Source organism: Hippopotamus amphibius, chromosome 4 (genome assembly GCF_030028045.1).
Source record: "Hippopotamus amphibius kiboko isolate mHipAmp2 chromosome 4, mHipAmp2.hap2, whole genome shotgun sequence".
Taxonomy (NCBI): Eukaryota; Metazoa; Chordata; class Mammalia; order Artiodactyla; family Hippopotamidae; genus Hippopotamus; species Hippopotamus amphibius.
The window spans coordinates 8,793,099-8,814,666 of NC_080189.1; the positions used below are offsets into that span (position 1 = coordinate 8,793,099).

The window sequence follows — 21,568 nt, forward strand, 5'->3', positions numbered from 1 at the left end:
CTAAAGTGCATATCAATATCTCCAGCCCTCAGGCCAGCACTACCACAATACTAATGTCACATTCAGTGTTCACTGCTATGGAAATTATATGCAGATTTTATGTGATAATGACCTAAGGAACAATTGATAAAAATTCCTTACTCTGACATCCTCATAACCAGAATATTGTAATACACTGTCTGCTGAGAAACATTGATTTTGTGACATAACTCTAGCAACAGAACAATATGGAAAACCACATGAAGCACATCTGAGCACATCAAAAAAACAAGTTTTGATATTTGATTTTGCCATATCAGCTTCTCAAGAACTTATTCCAGACCACCTGAATAATAAATTATCTAAGTAATGCCTCTTTTGAATTAGTTTATATCATGATATACGAAGGAAATAAATTCCTCTTCTTTTTTGAACTATAATGAGAGGTCAGAATGAAAATGTACTTTTTGTTAATGGGATACTAGTTTTGATAGTAACCCCTTAACAGATATATGGTTTACAAATGTTTTTCCCATTCCCTAAGTTGTCTTTTCATTTTGTTGATGCTTTCTTTTGCTGTGCAGCAGCTTCTCAGTTTGAAGTACTCCCACTTGGATTTGATTTTGTTGTTTGTGTTCTAGGTGTCAAATCCAAAAAAATCATCGCCAAGAACCATGTGAAAGAGCTTTTTTCCCCATGTTTCTCTTCTAGGAGCTTTAAGATTTTCAGTCTTAATTTTAAGTCTTTAATGTATTTCAAGTTAATTTTTGTGAGTGGTATAAGAGAGGGGTCTAGTTTTATTCTTTATATGTGAATATCTAATTTTCCCAGCATCATTTACTGAAGAGACCTTTTTTCTTCATTGAGTATTCATGGCTCCCTTGTCAAACATTAGTTGACTGTAAATGCATGGGTTTACCTCTGGGCTCTTGATTCTGTTCCATTCATCTTTGTTTTTGTTTTTGTGCCAGTACCATGTTGTTTTTATTATCATAGCTTTATAAGACAGCTTGAAATTGGAAAATATGATGCTTCTCACTTTGTTCTTTTTTCTCAGGATAACTTTTGCTATGTGGGGTCTTTTGTGGTCCACATATATTTTAGGATTTTTTTTTTCTACTTAAGCAAAAAAAAATATCATTGGAATATTGGTAGAGATTACATTGACTCTATAGATGGCTTTGGGGAATATAGACATTCTAACTATTAGTTCTTCCACTCCATGAACCTGGGATACTTTTCCATTTATTTGTGTTGGTTTTGATTCATTCATCCATGTCTTATGGTTTTGAATATAGAGATCTTTCACCTCCTTGGTTAATTTTTTTCCTGTTTTATTGTTCATGATGCTATTGTAAATAGGATCATTTTCTTTATTTCCTTTTCAGATAATTTGCTGTTAGTGTATATAAACACTATTGATTTTTGTATTTAATTTTGTATCCTGCAAATTCACTGAATGTGTTAATTAGGTCTAACATTTTTTGGTGGAATCTTTAAGATTTTCTACATATAATACCATGTCATCTGCAAATAGAGATAATTTTACTTTTCTTTCCAATTTTGATGCTTTCTGTTTCTTTTTCTTGCCTGATTGCTCTGGTTAGGACTCTAGTACTATGTTGAATAGGGGTGGTCAGAGTGTACACTTTTGTCTTCTTCCTGATCTTAGAGAAAACATTTTTAACCTTTAACCATTGAGTATGATGTAAGCTGTGGGCAGGTTACATACCTTTATTTGGTTGAGGTACTTTCCTTCATACTTAATTTGTTAAGAGTTTTTAATATGAACAGAAGTTAAATTTTGTCAAATGCTTTCTCTGCATCTATTGAGATGATCATAGGATTATTCTTCTTTCATTCTATTAATGTGGTGCATTACATTGATTGATTTGAATATGTTCAACCGTCCCTGCACTCCAGGGGTAAATCCCACTTGATCAGGATGAATAATCTTCTTAATGTGATGCTGAGCTTTATTTGTTAGTATTTTGTTGAGAATTTTTGTATCTATATTCATCAGGGATATTAGCCTATAGTTGCCTTTTCTAATAGTGTTCTTTTCTGGCTGTGGTATCAGGGTAATGCTGTCCTCATAAAATGAGTTTGGGAATGTTCCCTCCTCTTCAATTCTTTGGAAAGTTTTGAGAAGGATTGATGTTAATTCTTCTTTAAATTTTTGGTAAAATTCACCAATGAAGCCATCTACTCCTGGGCTTTACTTCATTGGGAGATTTTTGGTTACCAGATCAATCTCTTTACTAGTAATTGGTCTGTTCATATTGTCTATTTCTTCCAGAATCAGTCTTACTAGGTTGTGTGTTCTAAGAATTTTTCCATTTCTTCTAGGTTTTCCAGTTTGTTGGTATATAGTTGTTCATATTGGCCTCTTATGATCCTTTGTATTTCTGTGGCATAAGTTGTAAGGTCTCTTTTTATTCATTTACAAATTTGTTGGTTTGACTCCTTTCTCTTTTTCCCTTGGTTAGTCTAGCTAAAGGTTTGTTAGTTTTAACTTTTCAAAGAACTAACTCTTAGTTTTGTTAATCTTTTCTATTGCTTTCCTGTTCTCTATTTCATTTATTTCTCCTCTAATATTTATTATTTCCTTCCTTCTGCTAACTTTGGGCTTAGTTTTGTACTTATTTTTCTTCTTCCATAAGGTGTAAAGTTAGGTTGTTTGAGATCTTTTTTTTCTCTTAATGTAGACATCTATTGTTATGACCTTCCCTCTTAGAGCTGTTTTTGCTGCATCCTATAAATTCTGGTATGCTGTGTTTCCATATTCATTTATCTCAAGATACTTTTTATTTCCCCTTTAGTTTCTTTTTTGATCTGTTGGTTATATTGTATTTAGAATGCAAGTTATCTTTAGATATTTTCTTATTTAATTCTTACTACTAAGCACTCAGTATAGGTACCATCTGCATCTTTTAAAAAATGAGGAAACAGTCTAAGTGAGGTTAAATAATATGTCCATGGGTACTGTCTTCATAGGAGAATCCCTGGTCCATCCTCTCTGTGGAAATATTTTCAGTACCAGACCTTCCCCTACCACATCCTAACACAAAAATTTCTCTTTGTAACAAAGCTTCTGTTCTTTCATCACAAGTACTAAAATAGTTATGAGTTGTTGGCACTGGATACAAAGAATTGATTGATCTACCAGGATAAAAGAGTAGTAGTTTGGATTTGTCTCATTACGTAAGTGTGTACTTGGCTTAAACAATATCATTTAAAAAGAACTGTGGGTCACTTGAACTGAGGAAACCAAGTTCTGAAGTCTGACTCGTTTTTAATGCATCCAGGCAGCCAAGCCCAAATGTCAGACTGCACTTAGTATGACCCAAGACTAAACCAATGTGTCTTTACCACGGGGTAGGATGATGAGACAGCTCACAGCAACAGGACATGCCTCTGTTCTCTGAAGATGATGCTGCCTCTGATGAAACCCACTGGGGGATGGTCTTCTTGTGAACTCACAAAGAACTTAGGTTTTGTGGAGGATCCTTAGACTGTAAGAATAATTCATTTCACCCTTCCCTATCATTAGCATCAGGCTGGTATGCTACACCTGACAGTGAGAAACTCTAACCCTGCCTGCCCTCTTTGGCTTGAGATCTTCAGTTTAATCCCTACTCAGTCTTTGGAGTCCTGGAAGCAGCCATAGTAGTTTCTCATATGTTCTCCACATTTGGGGCGCCTACATCTCTATGATAGAGACTTATAATTAAGAACCAGAATATTTATTCCTTCACAGATGAAGAGAGTCACACAGGGGGTCAGTAGAGATGCTATGGAATACAGATATTTTACTCTAAAATCCAAATTGTTTTTGTTATATCACTTTAAGGGAGTAGAAATGATCACATTCCATTTTTACAAATCTGAGACAAACCTACATTCCATCCTCAACTGCTGTCTCATCCTTCACTTTTCTCTGATCCAGCCACACTCAAAATTCCACTATTCTCACATCCTCCTGGTACTTCCTCCTCTTCATATCTTTACCCAGCTGGTTTCCAGTGGCTGAAACATCTCTTCTACTTTCTAATCATCTTATGATACTCAGTTCATATGCCAATATTTTTGTGAATTTTTTTTCCTATGCTGCTTAGTCTTCCTTCAATTTCCCATATTTCACACACAGCCCATTTTATTCCATATTGAAGTAGGAATCTGCAAGTTTGGTCTTCCCTCTGAAAAGTGTCAGAATAGGGAAAAGCAATACAATAAATAATAGTTTTGGAGCCACAGAGTAAATGGCCTGAGCCCTACTTCTGTTACCCGCTAGCCATGTTTCTTGGTCTAAGTCTCAGCTTCCTCACCTTTAAAGTGAGAGTAACAATAACTACCTCAAAAGTTTGCCACAAAGTAAATGAGATAATTTATATAAGGTGTAGACTAGAAAATAATGTTCTATGACAAAAAATAATTCATCATGTAGTATTTGAAATAAGGAAATTTATGTAATGTGTAGGTTATGTAGCATAACAATCAAACCCCTTTGAATGTATTACTCAACATAAGAATTAGGGTATCAGTGCTAAGATCAATCTGCAGTTGACCTTCGAACAACATGAGAGTTAGGAGCACTGACCCTTTTGACAGTCAAAAATCAGCATATAATTTCTAATCGGCCCTCTGTATCCACAATTACCCCATAGATGTGGCTCCTCTCTATCCATGGTTCCACATCTGAGGATTTAACTGTCCATGAATTGTGCAGTATGGTAGTATTTACGGTTGAAAAAGTTTGCATATAAGTGGAACCACGCAGTTCAAACCCATGTTGTGCAAGGATCAGCTATACTTGTGTCTCCTTCTCTTTCTGTCCTCTTTGTCCCAAACTGACAGCTATTCTGCAATGTATGTTCGTCCTTCCATTCTCTTTCAAAATGTTGTTTTAACGTATGCATATTGACAAAAATTTATCATTTCATCTTATGTTTATTCAGATATCTGTTTGTAGTTATGATCAATTGAATATTATTATTGGGTTGTTCCCAGGTTTTGCTATTATGAACAATTTTTTACTGAAATATTTTGCCACATAACATCGTGCACATTTAAGGTGTACAACATGTTAATTTGATACATTTATATATTATAATATGATTGCCATTGTAGTGATAATTAGCACCTCTATCATATTACATAATGATCCTTCCTTTTCAGTGGCTGGAATCATTAAGTTCTAGTCTCTTAGCAAGTTTGATAATACAATATTGTTGTCTATATTCACTATACTGTTCATTAGATCTCTAGGGCTTGCTTACTACTCATAGCAAGTTTGTACCCTAAACACTTGTCCTATCCCCAGTCTTCTTGTAACCACTATATTACTTTCTGTTTTTGCAAGTTTGGCTTTTTTAGATTCCACATGTAAGTGATACTGCACAGTACTTGTCTTTCTCTGCCTGACGTATCTCACTTGGCATTATATTGAACAATGTTAATACGAACATTTTGTACAGGTTTTCTATTCCTGTGTGAGAATTTCTCTAGTGTATCTACCTAAATTGGAGTTGTTGATTTGTAGCTTAATGTAAGTTTAACTTTACTAGGTAGTTTCAAATCTATTTCCAAAGATGTTATGTCTATAACTGAATGTATTCATTGTGTGAGTTGGCCTTTTGAAAGAACTTCTGGTCTTTTGATCATCTTAATTAATGTTTCCTCTTACCTTTATTATTTATTCCTTTCTACTTTCTTAGAATTCATTTTGTTGCTCTATTCCTTACTTCTTAAGATTGATTTTTATATAATTTTTAGCTTTTGTTTTCTAATATCACTGTTTCAGGAAATAACATTCTCTGTAAGACTCATTTAAATACCTTTCTAGTGTGTGGAATTTTTGGTTCATATTGAGCATTTTTAAATGTTTTCTTTTATTCCAGTCCTACATGTTAGAAACTATTGCTGTTTTATATAAGCAGTATTTGCAAAGTGGCATCACCTACATTTTCTCAGTAGTACTAATGTTTTAGTTTTGATTTGTAGTAGATATAGATCACTTGGTTGTAAGTAGTTTACATTTCCATGATAAGTCATTTGTTTTTGGCATTTAGAAGTGTTAAGTTTTCCAACTCTGTCCTTTCTTTAAAAAATGTTATTTTGTTCTTGATATTTTATTTAATTGCATCTCCCTGTCTCCATCTCTTTCCCTCGCTTCCCTCCCTCCCTCTCCTCTCTCCCTCTCCCCCCTCTCCTTCCCTCCCTCTCTCTCTCATCTCTCCCTCCCCCTCTTTCTCTGCTCTGTCCCCTCTCTGTCTGGCCTCTTCCTTCCTCCATCCTTCCTTCTCTCCTTTAACTCCCCTAACTAATGTGCTGATTCACAAGCACTGTTTAGTGTACCCACTGTTATCCCAGTCCAGAGTTCTTCAAGGTAAGAAATGGCTGGAATTTGTACCATGATGCCACCTTCTCCCCCTTTAGGATGGGCTGTCTTCAGCCTGCTTCAGTCATTTTATTATTTACCTGGCTTCTGTCTTAAAAAGTCTTTGACATTATATAATGTATACACCTTACATGCTCCATAAATAGGTCCCATAGACCTTCACTCTCAGTTTTGAGACTTTTCCATTGTGCATCAGATAAGACCCTTTGGTTTCAAGCAAGAGAGAATCCAAGTCCAGCTTCTTAATCAGTAAAGGGCCCAGGTAGTGGAAAATTCAGAAGCGGGGCAGCCTTGGGAGGGATCCGGTCTCTGTAGAGACACACTTACTCTTCTCACAGTGACAAAGCAGCAGGGAGGTTAATTCCTATGCATCTTTGAATAACTCTTATTTGTCTCTGAGGTGAAGAATATAGGAGCTCTAAAGGCAGAAGGAATCCCCAAGGCCATTTTGCAGGAACTCAGGCTTACCAATACTTACTCCGAAAGTTAGTCCCTATATCACCCCAAAATTATTTAATGGGTAATTAAATATCCTTATTTTTGATTCTTGGAGTGGGTGACATTCCTGTGATGCATCAGGAGTTTACATTTTTAGAAAAAGCTCACAAATTCTCTCGAATATACAGTAGATACAGTGTACTACTGAGTATTACTGCCAGGTATTGTCTGTTTGGCTTGATATAGGAATAAAAACTAATTACAACAGTCACTTCTTTACTGGGCAAGTACTACATTCCAGCCCCAATGAGGCACAGTGATTCTCTGAGACGGATTATCATCCTTATTTTGCAGCTCAGGTAATGGTCTCCGTTCAGAAACTATAGAGCCTGTCCCAGAGTTAGCACATGACAGAGGAGTGTTTAATATCTCACTGAACTTGTCACCAGAAAATACCCTTATTTAACAAATGGGCTGAATATGCCAACGAACAGCTCTGACACATTGAGAAAGACAAGTAATGAAAATGAAGTTCAGGTTGGCCATCTGGATCATGGGATGGTTGAACTAGATGGCATAACAGGCCCTTCCAAGTCTGAGATTTGATGTATAATTTGACTCTCTAATTATAAGTCTCAATTAGGCTTTCCTAGACTGAGCTGCTTGAAGATACTCCTAATTCATCTATTTTTTTCAGCCGCAAGCCAGTGCCTGTTCCTGCTTAGGTTTTCAAGACATTATTGGTGACTTGAATTAGAATATCCAAGATGGAATTTTGACATAAAGTAAAAATAGATTTTAAGGATTCTTTTCTACTTTAATTTAGATGAGACATAGTTCAATGTTTTGCTTTTTACAGCTCCTTCATATTGGCAGTCATTATCCACTGTCACAGTTTGAACTTTAGTCAAGCTTGTTCTCAGCTGCTAGCTAGTTAGAGTAACAATGAGTAGATAACACATTAACACAAATTCTTATAACTTTCAAGAAATATCAGTGATAAAACTGGATTAAAATGAACCATTTATGCCTTTCAAAATACTTCTACATTTATCACATTTATTTTTAAATACACTTGGGTGGTAGGTCTAAGTTATTGACTGAATAATAAAAATAGTCCTAATAATAAGTATGAATATGATTAATTTATGTCCATTCTTATGTACTGAATACATGCTGCTTTCACATACACTGAAATTATTTCTATTATGTGACATAGAAAATGGAGTACTGTAACTCCATGGGTTACAAGATTGTAAAACAGAAGCAGCCTATTTTATTATATAAATAATGAAGTTTAGGAATAGAGCAGACAAAAATATCATCCCAAAAAGCAAGGTTCAAGGTCAGCAACTTTCTTCTGTACCATAGCAGTAGAAAAGATACCCCCCAAAAGATACTTAAGTTTCAATCTAAGGCAACTAGTAGACTTTAGTAAAGAATAGTAATTATGGAAAAATGTAACATTGGAAAAGAACTACAAATCGAAAAACAAGATTCAAAAATGAAACTAACGGTTGGTAAAGTTAAAGAGGTTGTATTTGGCTTCAAAAATAATGTGCTTCATGATTCTACTTTATTTTTAGGTAGCATAATTACTCCAGACTCTCTAATGAAATTTATTACAAAGGTAATTTTAAAATATAACAGATTAACACCAGGACTCTAAAAAAAAGTATTTACCGAGGAAAAAAAGCAGGTTAATATTGATTTTTTTCTGCTTATTAATTAATAGGCTGCACTATCGCAGCTGTGCAACGCTGGCTAATTAGTGTTAACAGGCTTTGAGCAGCCAGAGCGCTTTGCTTTTGTTCTTATTTCTCTGCTTTAGTATGGAAGTTACTCTCAAGCACATTCGGCTTTGACAAAGAGCTACATTTGATTTGTAACTTTCAGCCCTTCTATAGAGGATTGCCTCAGAACATTTTATAATGTTTTCCAAAAGAACTGAATATGAAAGCTTCCCTGATACCCTGACAACTCAGATGGTGAAAAGAGCATTTTGATGAATTTCTTAATAAAGTAAAACGTCCTCCATCAAAAACTCCTTTGTACCTCCCCTGTTTTAAAAAAATTAAAAAGTTCCTCATTTTGTTCAACTATTTCTCAGTGTTATTATATTCTCTTCTTTAGACAATATCAATGATAGGTTTTGTAAGTTTATAAATATTCCCTTCAATTTCCTTAAGCCTGTCATATTTACGACCTAAAGCTGTATAGATATTTACATTTTCTGAACATGGTAAAGGTTTTAAATAGTTTTGCTTTTAAAAGTTTAAGGAATGAGAAAATATGTTTTCCTCGTAAAATAATATATCTATGTGAATTCTAATGCCTAAAACATGTGCTGAGACCCCCACCCAGCCACCACACGCCTCTGGAAGGAGGACTGCTTTAGGTATGAGTCTCTGTTTTCTCTTCTCCGTTTGTTCTGCTCCTTGCATGGCCGTCATGCATTTTCTCTTATCTCTGGCCTCTGGTCTCCCTGTGCCACCCTGCTTACAGATTAATCTTCCAGAGGTTAGCAATGTTATAAGACTTCCTGTCTTTTTAATGACTTATTTCAAATTGGACCCACACTGTCTTGTGCTTATACTTTTCCCACATTTGCAGTGTCCTCTGTCACGTCTATGTGGTCCATCGTAGGCATCGTTTATGGCTGTCCATCCAGAGTGTGAGGGGGATGCTGGGAAGCAGCTGCCTGCTTAGACTGTGTCCGGCACACTCTGCATCCCGCAGATGTGGCAGAGTGGTGGTGGTGGTGGCATTGGACTGGGCTCTGGTCAGTGGAGTGCAGGTAGAAGTGATGTGTGCCCCTTCTATGCCTGGACCATAAAAATCTACAGGCATGATCCCCCATCCTCTCTTTTCACTCCTGGTGTGATTTTTATACCCCGAATGACTATGCAGAGGAGTGGGCCCCTTGCTCCCTGCTGCCATCAGCTGGATGTCCAGCGAGTGAGAAGTAAACGTCTATTTTGTTAAGCCACTGTGACTTCATGGTTCTCTCTTACAGCAGCCAACTTTAACCTATACAGTCTTTTTTTTTTTTTTTTTTTTTTTTCCCAGAGATGAGAAATTTATTTCAATATTTTGTTTATGGGCCTGGCCCCCTTTGGGAAATCCCATTTCCATTTCTCATTAGGAATTCCTATTCTACATTCATCCTGTTCTTTAAGCATAGTGTATACTACTCTTTTATTTAAAATATCTTTCCTGCAATTGAAGGATCTATATTGAGTATTGGGTACTGAATAACAAATGTCTGTACACAGTCTATTTTTAAACGGTGTCCTTCATAACAGCTTCCCAGGTGAAGAGAATAGAAATTCAGTTATTAAAGTAAATTCTTTTCCCAGCCTTAGCCAGACTTTATACTTTCTCTGAGTACACTTAATAATGTAGATATAGCTCAAAAGAAATAGAACAACACAAAGGACAGACACATGAGTGAACTGTTGGAAAACTGAAATATCCATAAAATGGGCCATGGGATCATTTTAGCATTTGTCAGCTACATGATTACTCTCATAGGAAAAACCTGAATGCAATCATATGTGACTTCTACAATGAAGCTATTAGTATAACAGGACCCCCAAATTGATGTTAAAATGAAGTTACCTGTTTGATTGTATATGATCTATATAAAATTACACTATAAAATAATGTTTCAAGGAAAAGTTAAATATGCATTGTCATAAGCTCAAAAACTATCATATGTAACTGCTCTAAAATTAAAGTATATTTCTGGGATCCCCCAACCTGAAATTTTCATTTATTTAGAATAAAATCCTAATTCTTTACCATACTATTCAAAGTTCTGCATAATTTGGCTTCTGCTTATTTTTCAGTCTAATCTTTTTCTTCCTCTCATTCCTTTTTTTAAAATTTTCCTTCTGTTGAGTTATATGCTCCTGTCAACCTTTCCGATTTTAAGTTACATGCTCTTCAGCTCCTGATATTGATTAGTTACATTCTCTTCAACTCTTCATATTGTCGACATTTTCAAATTTGCCTATTGATTATATATAATACCTCATTTATTTATGTGATATTTATTTTAACTTCCCAGTCAGAAATAATGTTAAATACATTTTTGTATGTTTTTTCATTAATTTTTCCCCTTCTAGGAAATGCTTGTGTCTCTCCTTGTCTATTTTTTCCCTACTGGTTAGTAATATTTTACTTATAGATTTAGAATTCTCTATACTTTTTTTCATCTTTGTTGGAGTATAATTGCTTTACAATGTTGTATTAGTTTCTGCTGTACGACAGTAGTGACTCAGCTAAATGTATACATATATCCCCATAACCCTCTCTTCTACCCTCCCTATCCCACCCCTGTAGGTCATCTCTATATATTCTTATTACTAACCATTTGTCTGTTGGATGTATATCTTCTGCCATTTTTACTCTTTTTTCACATTCTTTAAGATATATTTTGATAAGAAAATTCTTAAGTAAATTTAAATGTATCAGACTTTTATAGTCAGTACTTTGTGTCTTCTGTAAGAAATTTTTCCCCAACCCAAAACTTAAAAGATACCTGTACATTTTACTAAGAATTTTAAAACTTTATTTTTTAACATTGAAGCCTTTAATGTATAGAGTTAATTTTTAAAATATCTATATTGTTTGCTTGGTGATAACCTCTTTTCTAACTCCATTTACTGGATATAGATTGGATATGCCACTATGGTTAAATACTCAGTCTTTTTCTGGGCTTTCTGTTCTCCTCTATCAGCCAAGCTCTTTGTCCCTTGGAATTACATTATCTCAATCTCTATAGTCTTGTAATTGTCATCAAAACTGTCCTCACAGTTGTCCTCACACAATTCATAGGATGTATTCCTCTTTTTTGTCCTTCAGTGATATCCTGATATTCTTAGTTATTCATTGCCCTACATGAATCATGGAATCCATTTATATAATCCTAAACATGAAAAAAAAAAAGCTTTGGGGATTCCTATTGGCATTATACCACCTCTATAAATTACTTTGACCAGACCTTGACTTTCTTAAATTTATTTTTTATTTTTTTACTTTTAAAAATTTTATTGGAGTATAGTTGATTTACAATGTTGTGTTAGTTTCAGATGCACAGCACAGTGATTCAGTTATACATACATGTGTGTATAACAAACCTTATCTTTTCACAGTTTTTTAGTATTCATGTTCATTGATAATTTTTTAAAGTTAGTTCTTTTTTAATGATGTATAATATTCTAAAATATTTTTCCTGAAGTAGTGTTGTACATTTTTGGTCATACCCACTCCTAATAATATTACCAAAACAATCACTGGTAATAATGTAAGTTATGATTTCTTTTTAATCATAGGTTCTAAGTGTTTGTTACTGGTATATTGTATATCAGTTTTATATCCAATCATTTTGCTAAACCATCCTATTTTTATGATAATTTTTCTCTATATTCTTTAGTACTTTTCTATGTAGATGTTTTCAACATCAACAAATAATGAATATTTCCATTTTTACACAACTAATTCGATTGTCATTTCTTAGAATGCTGGCTTGAATCTCCAATTAGAAGTTGAATAGAAGTGACACTAGTAAGGATCCTTAACACATGATTAAAATATATGATGGCATTTATATACTTCAAATTGCTACTGTTTATCAAGCCAAAGTTCTATTCCCAATTTACTAAATTTTATAAAGAAGAGGTGTTAATGTTATCAAACATATTTTCTGTATTTATTGATGTGACTGTTCTTCTCTTTTAGTTTGGCAAAGTGTTCACTATATTTATGGGTTTTTCCAATATTGATATGTCCTTATACATAAAGTTTAAACATAACTTAGTCATGGAGTAACATAGTTTTCAAAGACTATTGTGTTCCCTTTGCTTATACGTTCAGGATTTTTGTATTATGTCAAGTATAACATGGGCTTTAGTTTCCCCTCTCTTAGTGTCTTTATCTGGTTTTTATATTAAGAATATTCCAACCTGGTAAATGATTGTATTTTCAGGAAGAGTATGGATAATGTTTGGATATTCGTACTCTAAGATACTCTAGTGTATCTTTGTTCTTTAGTTCATTGATTCCTGACCTTATTTTACTTTATTTCCTATTTCTTGATTTCTTTATTTTCCATTTCTTGATGTCCTATTTCTTGATTTCTCTTCCATGAAGTTGCCAATGTCAGCCTTACACTTTCTTTCATCTGGAAATCATGTATCTCTTGTCATCACATGGCTAATTACCATCTCTGAGAGGCCTTTGCTGACCACACATCCTAAACCAGTCTCCCACTATTTCTCATGATACTCTGCTGTGTTAAAATCTTAAATTATATTGTTTATGACCCAAGTCCTCCTAGACTGCAGAGCCTCTGGGACTAAGACCCTGGTTTTCTGCTTTATTCTTCTACATCCAGCCCAGAGAAGAGCCGATGGCATACAACAGACAACCTTAAATCTGTGTCCATGAACTTTCTGCAACTTGGCCCTAGAAATTACTGAAAACAAAAAGGTTAAATGTTGACATTCTCAGTCCTTAGAAATAGAAATAAACAAAAGTAAACAAATTACAGATCACTTTCAAAGCCCATCTGTGTGTGTGTGTGTGTGTGTGTGTGTGTTTGACAGTGTTCTTAGTAAACTGTTACACTGGAATAAAATATAAAAGTTTATGAGTTAATATTTTTAAAAAATTAAGAACAACATAATTTACAGTACATATAGTTTTCCTAATGGGATCTTGGAAAAACTGAGAGAAATTTTGTAATTTTAAATAGTTAGGGAGGTTCATTTTAATTGATAGGAATGTCCTTTAATATACTAAATTGCAAAATTTAACTATGTATGTGTATATATGTGTGTATGTATATACATATGTGTGTATACACATATATATCAAAGAAACAAGAGAATAAAGTAAGTTGAAATAAACCACTTGGCAAACATAGTATATATGATGTTTGATTTTACGTGTCAACTTGACTAGGCGATGGGGTGCCCAGATAGAAGGTTAAATATTATTTCTGGTGCGTTGGTGAAGGTGTTTCTGGATGAGGTGACATCTGAGTAGCTGAGTAGAGCCGATTGCCCTCCCCAGTGTGAGTGGGTTTCATCCAATCTCTTGAGGGCTTGGAAAGAACAAAAATGTGGAGGAGGGAGGATTTGCTCTGTCTTCCTGACTGAGCAGAAACACTGGTCTTCTCCTGCCCTCAGACTGGGGTTTACCCCATCAATGCTCCTGGTTCTCACACTTTTGGACGCAGACTGGACAACACCACTGGCTTTCCTGGGTTTCCAGCTTACACATGGCAGATCATGGAACTTTCCTGCCTCCACAGTTGCAGGAGCCAATTCCTTATAAAAAATTTCTCTCTTGATAGATTGATAGACAAACAGACTGGAATCCTATTAGTTCTGTTCCTCTGATGAACCCTAATACAGTTATATAATCAATAGATTTTCAATATAGTGTAATGATTTCAGATGAGTTCAGGTATCTAATGGGTTACAATCACATATATATACAGAATATCTTAGAATAATTTTTAGGAAATATTTTATTTAACTTAAAAGGTTAAAGTATACATAGCTTAGCCAACTATTTAGAATCATTAGAAATAATTATTTTATTATGCCCAATTAATTAGCCATCACATTGTGTTTCTATTCATTTGTTTAAATAAGAGTTCCACTTAAAAGAACAAGGGCAGTCAGGACAAGGGCCTGGCCAAGAATAAGGGACTACCTCAGGGTCTTACATCAAATGAAAATTGGAAGGGATTATATATGAATCAACATTTATGCATGGTATTGATGATTACATATCATAATACTTTGTTTTTAGAAATTTTTATAATTCCATTTTATTTGCATCATATACTTTAACTCTCATAATTTTAGGTGATAATGTATTACCCATATTTTACAGCAGTTAAAGCTGAAACTCAGGTAGGTTAAAAACTGTTGACATTCACATAAAAATCTGTACCAAAAATAATACAGATCGATAACACTGAAATAGAAAGACATAGTTTAGGAATTCACTATGGGAATATACACTTCGCCACTGGAAGAAGAAAAATGAACAGCATATGCAATATATGCATATAGAAACGTGGACTACTAAGGTTTATTTTTAAATTAATGAATTAAAAAAATCCCATCAGGCAATGAAAGAAGATTAAATAATTTATTTGTTAGAAATTAAAATATCACTTTACAGCATTTACTGAGTATCCAGCAATATTAGGCAATTATTAAAAAGAAAATGCAATATATCTAATGGAATTAAAATTAATTCAATATTTTGTATTTATAGTTTTCAAAATAATTGGCTGATAATATTGAGTTAATATAAGGTAAACTAAAATTTTAACTTCAACTGGGGTTGGAGAAATCATTTTAGAACATTTATGCCATACATTCTAACAACGTTTATGCTGTATTCTTACAGGAGCAAGTATCTACAATGCGTGTGCCTGGAAGGAGTGGTGGAGGTGGTGAGTAGAGGGGCTATCATGTAGACCCAGGTAGTTTCCTAGAGTCTGATGACAAAATGCACTAACTTACAGTTGTGATAGACTCCAAAGTGTATTCAATGGAAAGAGTAATTTCCAAGAAAATTACAAGTTCAGAATGTCACATGCTTTTTGAATAGTCTGAAAAGGGTCTGATCAGAAGTTTATGAAAATCTCCAGGATTTTCAACTTATAGGAAAAAAAAAAATGGAAGGACTTAAACTCTACATTGGGGAGCAATTTAAACAATACTAATGTTTCTTTGAGGAAATGAACAAGAGTAACATGGGCTGGCTAGTTGCAAGATTGTGTCCATGTTTCTGATAACACCTGCCTCCTGCCCACTGGCCTCCTCCTGCCTGTTCCAGGAAAGTCTCTGATAGGTCAGCATTTGCGTGACGCCCACCACACTGCTTGGCTTCTCAGGTTCTGATAGCCTCCCCTCCAGTCATCATTTCCTCTAATCTATTGGTGACACCAATTCACACTGATACAATCTGAATTTTTTTTTTTTTTTCACTGAAGTATAGTTGATTCACAATACTGTGTTAGTTTCAGGTGTATAGCACAGTGATTCAGTATTTTTGCAGATTGTATTCCATTTTAGGTTATTAGAAGAGAATGGGTATAATTCCCTGTGCTATATAGTATATCCTTGTTGCTTATCTATTTTATATATAGTATTTTGTATCTGTTAATCATATGAGCCTAATTTGTCTTCCCCCTTCCCTTTCTCCTTTGGTAACTACAAGTTTGTTTTCTATATCCCTGAGTCTGTTTCTGTTTGGCATATACATTCATTTGTATTATTTTTTAGAGTCCATATATAGGTGATATCATATAGTATTTATCTTTCTCTGACTTACTTCACAACCATAATATTCTCTAGGTCCATCCATGTTGCTGTAAATGGCAATATTGCATTCTTTTTATGGCTGAGTAGTGTTCCATTGTGTATATATTCCGCATCTTTTTAATTCAATAATCTGTTGATGGGCACTTGCATTGCTTCCATATCTTGGCAATTGTAAATAGTGCTGCTCTGAACATTGGGGTCCATGTATCTTTTGGAATGAGTGTTTTCATCTTCTTTGGATATACACCCGGGAGTGGGATTACTGAATCATATGGTGGTTCTATTTTTAGTTTTTTAAGGAACTCCCATACTGTATTCACAGTGGCTGCACAAATTTACATTCCCACTGACATTATTCCCACTCCTTTTCTCTACATCTTTTCCACCATTTGTTATTTGTAGACATTTTAATAACAGCTATCGTAAAAGGTATGAGTTTGTACTTCACTGTGGTTTTGATTGTATTTCCCTAATAATTAGAGGTGTTGAGCATCTTTTCATCTGCCTGTTAGCCATGTGTATATCTTCTTTGGTAAAATTTCTATTCAGGTATTCTGCCTACTTTTTTTTCTTTTAAACCAATAGTTTTCTTTTTGAAAAAAATATATTATGATAATTTATTTTTAAGCCACACAGGCTTTCTCTGGTTGTGGTGAGCTGGGGCTACTCTCCATTGTGATGCACAGGCTTCTCAGTTTGGTGGCTTCTCTTGTTGTGGAGTACAGGCTCTAGGCATGTGAGCTTCAGTAGTTGAAGCATGTGGGCTCAGTATTTGTGGCATGCAGGCTCTAGGGTGCACGGGCTTCTGTAGCTGTGGTGCATGGGCTCAGTAGTTGTGGCTCTCAGGCTCTAGAGTGCACGCTCAGTAGTTGTGGCTCATGGGCCTAGCTGCTCCACAGCATGTGGGATCTTCCCAGACCAGGGATTGAAGCTGTGGCCCTGCACTGGCAGTCGGATTCTTAACCAATGTGCCACCAGAGAAGTCCCTGCCTACTTTTTAATTGTATTTTTTTAATCTTTTATTAATGTAATATATCACATTGAGTGATTTGCATACATTGAACCATCCTTGTGACACTAGAATCCAAATTCATCATGGTGTGTGATCCTATTATAGTAAATCCTCTACATATGAATACGTTCCATTCTGAGAGCATGTTTGTAAGTCCATAAGTCCCACAAATTTAGCCTAGGTACCTAACTAACACAATTGGCTATATAGTACTGTGCTGTAATAGGTTTATAATAGTTTCACACAAATAATTCGCAAAAAAAAAAAAAAACCCACAAAAAATAAAGAAAAAAATTTTAATCTTACAGTACAGTACCTTGAAAAGTACAGTAGCATAGTACAACAGCTGGCATCCAGGGGCTGGCATCGAGTGAACATGCAAGAAGTGTTACTGACTGGAGCGGGGAGAGGAAGGGGAGATGGTAGAGCTGGAGGATCGTCAGCAATAGGAGACGGGGGGCAAGCTGCAATTTCACTCATACCTGACGCTGATGGCACAGGTTCAGGTTCCTTGCTGGATTAAATTCTCTCTACCCTCTTGAAAAAATGATCCAGTGATGTCTGGATAGTAGCATGTCCGCATCTTTGAAAGTTAACAACTCAAAGGTTTGTATGTAGGGGACTTATTGTCATGTACTGCTGGATTCAGTTTGCTAATATTTTGCTGAGGATTTTTGCATCTCTCTTCATCGAAGATATTGGCCTGTAACTTTCTTTTTTTGTATTGTCTTTATCTGGTTTTAGTATCAGGGTAATGGCGGACTTATAAAATGAATTTGGAATGTTCCCTCTTCTTCAGATTTTTGGAATAGTTTGAGAAGGTCAGGTGTAAGTTCTTCTTTATATGATTGGTAGAATTTCCCTATGAAGCTGTCTGGTCCTGAAATTTTGTTTGTTGGGAGATTTTGTTTTGTTTTTTTTCTTACAGATTCAATTTCACGTCTAGTGATCAGACTGTCAAATTGTCTGTTTCTTCTTTATTCTGTCTTGGCAGGCTGTATGCTTCTAGAAATTTATCCATTTCTTTAAGGTTGCCCAATTTGTTGGCATATAACTTTTCATAGTATTCTCATGTTTTTTTGTATCTCTGTGATTTCGGTTGTTATTTCTCCACTTTCATTCTTATTTTATTTGGGTTCTCTTCTTCTTAATGAGCCTGGCTAAAGGTTTATCAATTTTGTTTATCTTTTCAGAAAACCAGCTCTTGGTTTCATTGATCTTTTCTATGTTTTTTTAATCTCTATTTCCTATCTTTATTATTACCTTCCTCTGCTGACTTTGGACTTTGTTATTCTGTTTATAATCCTTTTAGGTGGTAGGTTAGGCTGTTTATTTGAGATTTTTCTTGTTTGTTGAAGAAGACCTGCATCACTATGAACTTCCCTCTTAGAACTGATTTTGCTGCATCCTGTAGATTTTGGAAAGTTGTGTTTTCATTTGTCGTAAGGTATTTTCTGATTTTCTCTTTGATTTTGTTGTTAACCCATTGGTTTTTTAGTAGCATGTTGTTTAATCTCCACGTGTTTGTTCTTTTCCCATTTTTCTTCCTGTAGTTGATTTCTAGTTTCACACTCTTGTGGTTGGAAAAGATGCTTGATATAAATTCTGTCCTCTTAAATTTGTTGAGGCTTGTTTTGTGACCTAGTGTGTGATATATCCTGGAGCATATTCCATGCACACCTGAAAAACATGTGTATTCTTTTTTTTTTTTTTTTTGTATGTAGTGTCCTGTAGATATCAAATAAGTTCAATTGGTCTATTGTGTCATTTAGGATCTCTGTTACCTTTTTGATTTTCTGCCCATTGATGTCAGTGGGGTGTTAAAGTTTCCTACTATTACTGTATTATTGTCAATTTTCCCCTTTGCATCTGTTAGTACTTGCTTTATATATTTAGGTGCTCCTGTATTGAGTGTATGTTAATGAGTGTTATACCCGTTTTTTATCAATCCCTTTATCACTATAAAATGCCCTTCTTTGCATTTCATTATAGCCTTTGTTTCAAAGTCTATTTTGACTGATATGAGTATTGCTGTCCCTGCTTTCTTGTTGTTTCCATTTGCATGAAGTGTCTTTTTCTATCCTCTCACTTTCCATCTGTGTCTTTCACCCTGAAGTGAATTTCTTGTAGACAGCATATTGAAGGGTCTTGCTTTTCGTTCAGCCACCCTATGTCTTGACTTGAGCATTCAGTCCATTGATATTTCGAGTAATTATTGATAGTTATGTACTTCTTGCCATTTTATTGTCTTCCAGTTGTTTTATAGTTCGTCTTTGTTCATTTCTTCTTTTTATTTTTTTCCCTTGTTTGATGATTTTCTTTGTAGCTTGAGTTCCTTTCTTTGTGGTTTTTGTGTGATTTTTGTGTATGTATTGTAGGTTTTGAATTTGTGGTTACCATGGTGTTAATATATAATTATATGACCCATCATTATATCTGTTTGCTTTAAACTGATATCATTCAAGTTCAAATACATTCTAAAAGATCTATATTTTTTAACTCCCCTCTCCCACATCTTGTTTTTGATGTCATATTTTACATCTTCATGCTTACCCCTTTACTGTTTATTGTAGTTATAGTTGCTTTTATGACTTTTTTTGTTTTTGTATTTTAATCTACATACTGGTTTATTTAAATGATCTTCAATCCTTATATATTTGCTTTCCCTATTGGGATTATCCCTTTCCTATATAGACTCTTATTTTCCATTTAGAGAAGACCCTTCAACATTTCGTTTATGGTATGTTTAGTATTGCTGAATTCTCTTAGTTTTTGCTTGCTTGGGAACTTCTCTCTCCTTCTGTTCTAAATGATAATCTTTATGCATAGAATATCCTAGGTTTCAGGTTTTTCCCTTTGAGGACTTTGAATATATCATGCCATTCCTTTCTGGTCTGAAAAGTTTTTGCAGAGAAATCAGCTGATAGCCTTATAGGTGTACCCTTGTAACTGACTCTTTTCCTCTTGTTGCCTTTAGAATTCTCCCTTTAACTTTTGCCATGTTAATTGTAATATGTCTTGGTATGGGTCTGTTTGGATTCATCTCATTTGAGACCCTCTGTACTTCCTGTACATTGATATCTGTTTCCTTCTTTACATCTGGGAAGTTTTTAGCCATAATTTCTGTAAATACAGTTTAGATTCCCTTCTCTCTCTCCTCTTTCTGGAACCCCTATAATGTGGATGTTGGCATATTTTATACTATCCCATAGATCTTGTATGTTGCTTTCATATTTTTTGTTTGTCTTTCTGTCTGCTCTTCTGATTGGGTGATTTTTATTATTCTAGCTTCCAGACCACTTGTGTGGTCTTGTGTGGTCATTTAGCCTGCTAGTCATTGTTTCTAGAATGCTTTTTATCTCTGAAATTGAATTATCTATTTTCAACTGGGTCTTCTTTATAGTTTCTAGCTCCTTGGTAAAATGACATGTGTTTAGATCGATTCTTTTAATTCAATTAGAATTATTACCAACTTTTTGAACTCACTGTCTGTTAGACTGATTAGCTCTGTTTCATTATTTTTTCAGAGGTCTTCTCTTGCTCTTTCAATTGGGAGTAGTTCCTCTGCATCTACTTAGCTTGCTCTGTCTCTATAAATTTAGATGAAAGTTATTTATTGTGGTTTTGAGTGAGTGTTTTCATGTGGCAGCATTCCTATGTAGACTATGTGTGTCCAGTGTCTTCAGTGCAAGGGCTGGATATGATGTGGATGCCAGCCTCAGGGTGTGATGACCACTATCACCTTGATAGTGGTTTGTGTTGGACGATCTAAAATCTGTGCTGAGTGTGATGCGGGATTTCCTCTCTGCTCAGTGGCAGTGGCTGCCCTTTCAGGGGCAGAGTTTGTTCTGAAATAGCTGGAGTGGATGTCCTGAGCATCAGGCTTGAGCTAGCTCTGTTCCCTTCTTATATGTTCTTCCTTCTTCCTGCACTGGAGATTCTGCCCAAAGGAGGGAAGTGCTGTAGTAAATGGGGCTTCTGTGCTTACAGAGGTTGGATGTGCTGCCTGTGTAGGTATCTGTTGCTCTGCTCAGATGCAGCAACAAGGTCACGTCTTTTCTCCTGTTGTGGTCATCCCATATCTAGTGCAAGGTTGTGGTATGGATGGGCGGGGCCAGAGTGTTCCTTTTGCTGGCATTAGGGATCATGGCATTGTGGTTGCAGGAATTGAAGTGGCTGCTTCTGTGACAATGTTTGAGTAAGCTCCAACAATGGTGACTGCTACCCCACCTGGACCATACCCCAGGCCCCTGGGCCATCTCTGTGTCCCTAGATTTGAGTCTTTTCCAGGAACTGACTGCCCTAGATCCAGTGCCAACCTGTGGGGTGGAGTAAGTGGGGCAGGGTGTTCACTCAGCTCTGATGCAAGAGCTCAGTGAGGAG

The 21,568-nt window shown here is 35.2% G+C and overlaps 1 protein-coding gene across 1 annotated transcript in view; it reads right to left on the minus strand.

The window, feature by feature from the left end:
- CNTNAP2 (contactin associated protein 2) overlaps positions 1 to 21,568 on the minus strand; it is a 2,049,865-nt gene that overhangs the window by 1,060,873 nt on the left and 967,424 nt on the right. The gene's annotated exons all lie outside the window — the stretch shown is intronic.